Source organism: Vicugna pacos, unplaced genomic scaffold, assembly GCF_048564905.1.
Source record: "Vicugna pacos unplaced genomic scaffold, VicPac4 scaffold_65, whole genome shotgun sequence".
In the NCBI taxonomy this organism is placed as follows: domain Eukaryota; kingdom Metazoa; phylum Chordata; class Mammalia; order Artiodactyla; family Camelidae; genus Vicugna; species Vicugna pacos.
Window position 1 is genome coordinate 1,921,961 of NW_027328746.1, and position 8,774 is coordinate 1,930,734.

An 8,774-nucleotide genomic window follows, 5' to 3' on the forward strand; every position below is an offset into this window, starting at 1 on the left:
TTAAACAGAGGAGAAACTACACTCACATCAGGACAAGAAGACAACAATATCAGAAGTAGACCACTATCCCAAGATGCTGGACCTGACCTAAATAATTATTTCTAATGTATTCCCAATTTATTGAAATTTTTCATAAATCAATATTTTTATTACACACATAATCTTATGCTAGTTTAAAAAAAAATCAAACCAATTGCTGGGTTTGTGGTCAATTATATGTGTCTAGTCTGGTTTACATTGATTGATTTCTCCCCTCCAAGGTTCTGATTGGATAGCCCTTAGGACACTTATTCTAGAAGAAAAAAGTTACAGTTCTGTTCAGGCCACTCACTCTCGATATTACTAGATGAGATCCCTTCACTTGGCCAGTCAATCACACTTGCTGTGACCATGGTCATAAATAAGAACTTTCTTTTAAAGTTACTCAAGCTCAATCAGAGAAATAAGAAAAATTTCAAAGAATATAATGTCCCTCAGTTGTGGGAGGCATTTATATGGCTAACACCAGGCTATGATAATTAAGTTTAAGCATTGTACCCCTCACCCCATGTTGGGAACAATTAAACCATACTAAGGATAATCAGCCTAATAACACTAGGAAATTGGGTTGGGTGCCTTATGAACAATATCAATATATCATTTTCTTTAAAGATGAGGATTGGTATGGAACAAGCTAAGTCAGACAAACAGGATATACTGCACTGCACCTAATGAAAGTTCTTGGCTTAAATTCTTACTTATGACCTTACTAATGCTACTAGCTATATTAATTGTATCCTGCTTATTTTACAAGTTTGCTGTTGCTTGCATGACCAGATGTGTGATTGAGCCTCTGATAAAATGATGATTAGGTGACTTGTAATAGTTGACCAAATATATACTTCTATATAAGATTGATGAGTGTAATAGTGTAACTCTAGATATGGAAAGAAGAAACAAGAGGGAATCACTTCGTGGACTATAACAGACTAGAAAGACAGGTGATCTAAAGACATTTGGCTACTGGTAATAGGCTTAGTCAAGTAATGGCACATTGAGTGGCCTATCAACAAAATCCTGGCCTGATCTAGGAATAAGAATTCCTAGCACCATAAGACAAAATGTTCATGAAATGCCTCCCGAGCCATGGCCAAAATTATGACCATAAGGGGGCACTAACAACAAAAATATGTCACTCACCATCTGGTTCTAAAATAATAAAGTCACTAGACACTACGGTCACTGAACATTAACACACCCTGAAAGAAGTTCAGGGTGGAGATAACTGAGGCACTCTCTGCTCTGGGAAAACTTGGCAGAGTAGGCCTTCAGTAATATATTTTTCAGAAAAATCTAGGAGTCCAATTTCCTGCACTTTCTCATACTTAGAAAAGCACAAAAGTTGTTAACAGAGGCATATGCTGCTCGTAAGTAGCAGCAATTTCCTACTAACATATGTGCTTGATTGCATGTGCCCCATTCACCAAAGTCATATATATAATAATCTCCTCCCTACCTCTTCAAAACAGCTGTTCAAAGCTATCTGAGAGGCTGACTCCTCATTATAGCCGTCAATAAAACAAAACTGAAATCACAGCCATCTCATTGTGCATTTTCTTTAAATCAATATTCCATCCAATTGGCCAATTTGTCATAAAATACCCCTTGTGTTTGTGTTTTATTATTTCCCCTTAACAGAATATAAATTTCTGAGAGTAGAACTTGATCTCCGTCACTTACCATTATATCTCTACTTCCCAGAGCAGGATGAGACACAAACATTAGGTGCTCAGCAAATATGTGTTGAGTAAATGACTGACTGCGTGAACACACACATGACATGGTTCCCACTTGCAACAGGGAGACCAGCGAAGGTAGAATTTCTTACACCTCTTAAATCTCTGATTTTAGTCCTTTCACAGAAACCTGAATTTAGAGAGGCAAGCAGGTGCAACAGGCACTGGGGACATCCCTCTGCTATCCAATTAAAAATTTCCCAGTTATGTCCCAGAGTAATTTTCAAGTTTGTTCACTGTGATAGGCCACGGTGTGCAATTTTTTTTCACCAAGCTCCATTTTAGAGTGCTTAGAGAGACCAAGCAGCCACCTTGGTAGCTCCATAATCCACCTAATTGGGGGTCACATCCAGATTTCTCCCAATATATTTTTACAGGATTTGGGGCTTGTGATTGAAGTTTGCTCAAGGTTTCAAAGAAATTATCCACAGTTAACCAGATTGTCTTTAACTTGTTGAACCAATCAAACTTGAGTGTGGGCAGCCTCTTTAGCATAGTGGTCCACCAAAACGTTTCCTTTTGCTTCATGGGTTTGTTCCCTAGTATGAACTTCCAGATTAATCACATCTAAATTCTTGGGAAGGAGCAAGGCCTCTGACATAAAAGTTAAAAGTGTTGTTTCCATAACATGACAAAATCATGAAACACACCAAAGGCTTATCTGCTGTCATGTATGTATTAGCCCTTATAAAAGCCCTTGCTAGCTGACAGGCTCGAGTCAAGTCTGTAAGTTTAGCTAGTTGTGCTGACTTGGACTCAGGAAGGAGATTGGTTTCTGTAAGCTCTTGGGAAGTGGTGACTGCATAGCCAGCTTGAAAATATCCTTGTACTGTCTTAAGATGTGACCTGCCTGCAGAGACTTCTATGTCTGTACCTTGTAAAAGAGTTTCAAGGAGAACAGAATGAGGCAGGGGAAAGGCTGCCTTGGGTTAAGGTTAGACAATCATGAGGTTCTTCCTCCTCCTCTGAGAGAGTAAGTTAGCCAGATTAAGAGTATGACACCTAATGGACCGTGATGTGCACTGGATACAAGCTGCAATTCATGGACAGTGATTGTGGAAGTGAAGAAATGTTGGGTGCCAGGTTTGTGAAATATGGCTGGAGCCCAAAGTCACAAGAGTCTGAAGCATTGCTCCCACCCTGAACGCTAACAGACTCTCCCTGGAAGGTAAATGATTCCCTTTCCACCTGGTTTGTCCTCTAACATTCTCTGAAACTTTGTCAGTATCATAAAACAAAACACTGCCACGTGGTCAGTGTTTTTGATGCGCCAGCCATGACACACATAATAACCCATTTATTTCTTACATGGATGCCTTAGAATGCATTGTTTGCCCATTTTAGAGATGAGTGGGCTCAGGGGGGCTGAGGAATTTGTCTGAGGTCACACAGCTGGTGAGCAAGTAGGGCCTCTGAACTCTGAACCCAGTCTGAACAGTTCCTAAGTGCTCTGTGCCATCCATTAATTGTTATACAATGTCCATGGCTCCCAACCACTTCGTGGTGGTGCCTCCTGCTCCTGAATTCTGCTGTCAACCTCCTTCATTGTGTCTACTACAAGAAGGGAAGAAATGTTAAATACCTTAAATATACGTATTTAATTTTGTAATAATTAAATAGTATGTAAATATAATTTAAGTGAAAGTATATTTTAATGAACATTTAAGTAAAAACTTAAAAATACTTTATTCAACCTCTAGTTCTGGGACAAGACTGGACACACTTCTCCCCATTCCTCCCACTAAGTACAGCTAAACATCCTAGGTACTAGATTTAAAACAAACATAACAAGACTCTGAAAGGTATTGAGAAGAAGGTCCCTGACCAGCTAGGAACCTTGGGACCTGTAAAACAACAGGGTGGTGACTGCCCTGGGTTTTCTTTTTGCCTCAGATATCCTGGTCTGGGTGCTGGAGAAGGCAGCTACTTGGAAACGACAGTAGACACAAAGAAGAAAAGCCTACTCTCACTAGTCAAAGGACCAATGAAAGGGAGAGCCTAGCAAGACAGAAAATGTTTAGATAATACCTGCCCTACTCCAGCCAAATACCACAGAAAAAAACAGTGGCCACACTCCCACTCCTGCCAATAGACACTGGGTTGGGAGCCTAGATTTATACCCTCACATGGCTGCATGGATGTGCCCCAACTTCCCCACTCCCTGCTAAAGTAATGTCAAAGAAGGCAGGGTGGGAAGCCTGGCCATTAATTCACACCAAGCAAAAGTGAGGTGATCCTCACCCTCCTTGCTGGGATGGTGTCAGAAGAAGCCTAGTGGAGAGTCATGACTACTGCGGTAGGCAAAATAATGCCTCCCCAAATACGTCTACATCCTAGTCCCCAGAAGCTGTGAATATGTTATGTTAAATGGCAAAGTGGAATTAATGTTGCAGATGGAGTTAAAGTTGCTAATCAACTGACCTTAAAGTAGAGAGATTTTCCTGGATTATCTGGGTGAACCCAACATAATCACATGAGCTCTCAAAAGTGTAAGTGGGAGGCAGAAGAATAGGTAAAGATTCTGCACCCAATTCCCAAGTGTGGGGTTTTCCCCTACATCAAGCAATTCTCAGGCACCCGCTGGCTGTCCTACAATTCAACCCAATCTGACACTGGAGACGGGGTCAGATTCCACAGGGTAAGGGTTCAGTCCTACAAGACTGTTCCCCTACCCCCAATTCAGACACCAATCCCAAATCCAGGTTGTCACCTGGGCTTCTGACCCATCGGTTATAGATTGGAGGTTCCTTGGGTTGGAAAGTGGCTCACAGAACTCAGAGAAACATTTTACTTACTAGACTACAGGTCTATTATAGAAGGATTTATCTCAGGAATAACCAGATGGAAGAGATGCATAAGGCAAGGTATGTGGGAAGGGGTGCAGCGCTTGCTTCCATGCCCTCTCCAGGCACTCTACTCTCTTCACATTTGCAATGTGTTCACCAACCTGGAAGCTCTCCAAACCTGTCCTTCTGGGTTTTTATGGAGGCTTCATTACACAGGCATGGCTGATTAAATCATTGGCCACTGGCGATTGAGTCAACCTCCAGGCCCCTTCCCTTCCCTTCCCTGGAGGTCAGGGGCTTTGGGGCTGAAAGTTCCAACCCTCTGATTACACGGTTGGTTTCCCTGGCAACCAGTCCCCACTCTTTAGGTGCTTTCCAAAAGTCCCTCATCAACATAACCAAAGATACCATTCTCACTCTCATCACAGGAAATTCCCAGGGCTTTAGGAGCCCTGTGCCAGGAACAGGGCAGGGCCAGGGACCAAATAGACATTTCTTATTATAAATCACAATATCACAGTGGGTTAGAGAGGTGCGATGTGAGAAGGACTTGACCCACCATTGCTGGCTTTGAAGTTGGAGAAAGGGGTCCACAAGCCAAGGAATGTGGCAGCCTCTAGAAGCTGGGAACAGCCCTCAACTTTCAGCCAGCAGGTAAAACAGGGACCTCACTCCTACCACTGCAAGGAATTGATCTGCCAGCAATCCAAATGAGCAGGAAATTGATTCTCCCCAGAGCCTCCAGAAAGGAACACAACCTGCTGACACCTCAATTTTAGTCCAGCGGAACCCCTACCAGACTTCTGACCTAAAAATTAAAAAAAAACAAAACTGGAAGATGATAAATGTATGCTATTTTAAGCCCCTAAATTTGTGGTAATTTGTTACAGCAGCAATAGGAAATAAATACAACTTTCCAAGGGTAACAAGCCCTCCACCTCACGTGCGCTTTCAGCCCAGGCCATATGGAGAGCAGTAACAGAGGCAGCTCCCTCCCCCAGGGTGTCAACATAGAACTAGTAGGGAACCTGGATGTCCACCCCCACCTGGCAGTAGTGAGGCAGTGACTCTCCTTCACCTGCTGGCATGGTGTCAGAGGAAGTCTGCTAAAACAGAAGAATTGAATGACACACAGAGCCTCACATCACCCAAAATGTCCAGGCAGGATACAATCGAAAATCACTCATCATGCCAAGAACCAGAAAAAAAGCTCAACTTGAATGGGAAAGACAATCAACAGATGCCAACACCAAGATGGCACAGATGTTAGAATTATCTGACAAGGATTTTAAAGAAGCCATCATTCAAATGCTTCAATGAGCAATTACAAACACTTGAAAAACTAGAAAGTGTCAGCAAAGATATAGAAAATAGAAAGAAAATCCCAAAGGAAATTTTAGAACTGAAAAAAATAAACTAGTCAAAATTAAACAAAACAAAACTTCACTGCATGGATTCAGTAGCAAAATGGAGAAGAAAGAGGAAATTATCAGTGAACTTAAAGACAAAACTACAGGAATTATCCAGTCTGACTAAGAGAGAGAAAATAAACTGGAAACAAAAATGAACACAGCCTCAGAGGCTTGTGAGACTACAACTAAGATCCAATATTCACGTCATCGGCCTCTCAGTGGATTTCTCATCAGAAACCATTGAGGCCCAAAGGAAGTGGTATAACATTTTTCAAGTCCTTCCAGAAATGAACTATCATCCAAGAAACTCATAAATGGTAGAAATATCTTTAAGGAATAAAAGGGAAGTAAACACATTCTCAGATGAAGCAAAACTAAGAGAATTTGTTGCCAGCAAACTTATCTTAAAAGAAGAAAAAAAGGCTAAAGGAAATTCCCGAAACACAAAATAAATGATTAAAGAAGGAATCTTGGAACATTAGGAAAGAAAAGGGAACAAAAGAAAGAGTAAAAATATGTGTCAACACAATAGAATTTCATACTCCTCTTGAGTTTTCTAAATTCTGTTTGGTGGTTGAAAGCAAAAAATTATAAATAACATTGCCTGTGATTCTCAGTGTAGAAAAATTATATGAAAATGCAATGTTTACATTGATAATGTTGTAATAAAGATGATGAATAAATCCTCAGTGTATTGAGTGCCTACTGCATGATAGAAACATTTTATGTTATGTCTAATTTTCTTTGCCTTGCTTTGCAGATGTGGAACCTGAGGCTTTGGGCCCCAGTGTGTGTGTGCACGTGTCTGTGCGTGTGTGTGTGTTTGATGTGAATGATGGGGAGTGGTTTGCTAAGCAAGGATGTTAGCTAAACAACTTAAGATGAACTTTTGGGAAGAAGGTGAGACATAGGTGAAGAAATATGTATTTGTGAGTATTCAAGAACTTTAACACACTATCTGTGTATACACTTCTTATAGCTGTACATGTGGCAATCACTGGAGGCCATCTCTCTATCTCTAAGGAAGCAAGATTTCAACAGGTGGAATCTTTGAGGCAAAAAAAAAAAAGTTGGTTTGTGAGGCAAATAAAAGCTCACATTGCTGTGGTTGGATTTCTCTTGTTAAAGAACATGGCCCGAGCCTCATAAGTTTAGTTTGATGTGAGAGGCCACATGTGTTTGCAGTATATGTGTCTACCTTTGAAGACAAGGTGGAATATTGGAAAGCCCCTGGTGATTATAGTAAAAGGGACCTAGATTTATATCTTCACTCCAGCAGTTACTAGTTATGTCATAACAGAAAGGTTACTTAACTTCTCTGATTCTCATTTTTCCCATTTCAAATGAGGATATAAGAATGCATGCCTGGTATGGTGTTTGTGAGGGTCAAATGAAGAAAAAATGCATATAAAGTGCACAGAATATTAAAGCTGTTCAGTAAATGTTAGCTCCCTGCTCTACCACAACCTTCCCATCTCTGAGTCAAAATAACCGGGTGATTTAAATCTTTGCTGTGATATCCATTAGTCTGTGTTGATGCCTTAAATTTTCTCCTAAGGAACACTGGGTTAGGGTAGAGTAGTCCATGAACAAGTATTTACTCACAGCATCATACTTGACTTGCAACTTTGGAGAGCATGCTAAAATGTCACGGGTGAACTTGATAAATAGAAATAGGGTATATTCCTTCCAAACCACTAGAGGGAATAAGGTACTAAAGGACACTCAGTCTATCCAACAGAAACTCAGTCAACCCAATAGAAAACAGAAAAAGAGAAGCATAGAAAAAAATCACAATAAATAGAAAGCTGAAATAAGATGACATAAACAACTGCAAAGACAGAGATTGCTGGGAAAATCTGAAAAGGAGCCATATGATCTTTAAACGAGGAGGATCCAAATCATAAAGGCATGGAAGGGTTAAAAGTAAATAGTTGTGAACATCTTTTAATGATTATTTCGGTTCTTAAATGGTTAAAAAGAGTGATTCAGGGCTACTTACTGTGATGATAATTCTGAAGGATCAAAATATACATATGTCAAAAAATTCACTGAGATTGACAAATTCACAAAGTGGAAACTTTTAGTGTATCTCTAGTAACTGATGGATTAAGAAAACAATGACTGCTAGTGATGGTAAGGAAGATTTGATGAGCCCTGTTAAAATCTTGATCTAATGGGCATGTGTAGAATACTAGGTCCAACAATTCGAGAATATATAGTCTTTGGAAGCACAAATGGAACATTTAGAAAAAGTGATCATACACTAGGCCACAAATATATGTCAACAATTTTCAAAAAGAGTTGTGAAGGTGCAAACTAAGCTCTCTGAACACAATGTAATTGAGTTCAAAAGTAATAACCCAAGGAAAACAGAAACAAACCACTTAGGGTGGGAACGTTTTAAAACATGACCTCAATCAAGTGATAAATATGACCAACAGGTCATAAAGTGTAAGTATTAATCATAATGGAAATTAAGAAATACTGCAACCAAGTGACAATGAAATAGCACCTATAAAATCTTGTGGAATACACCAAAGTGGTAGTTTGAGGGACTTTTATAACACCTAATGCTCATATCAGAAAAGAAGAAAGACCACAACTTAATGAGCTAAGCAATGAGAATATAAACTATAAGGAGAATAACAGAATAAATGCAAGAAAGTGGAAGGAAAATATTTATCAAAATTAAATAAAGAGAAAACAAGAAATCCACAAGGAAGTTCAAGCAAACCAAACACTTTTTGTTAGGAAATGCAAAAGAAATTGATAAATATATGGCAACCATTTTTCAGAAG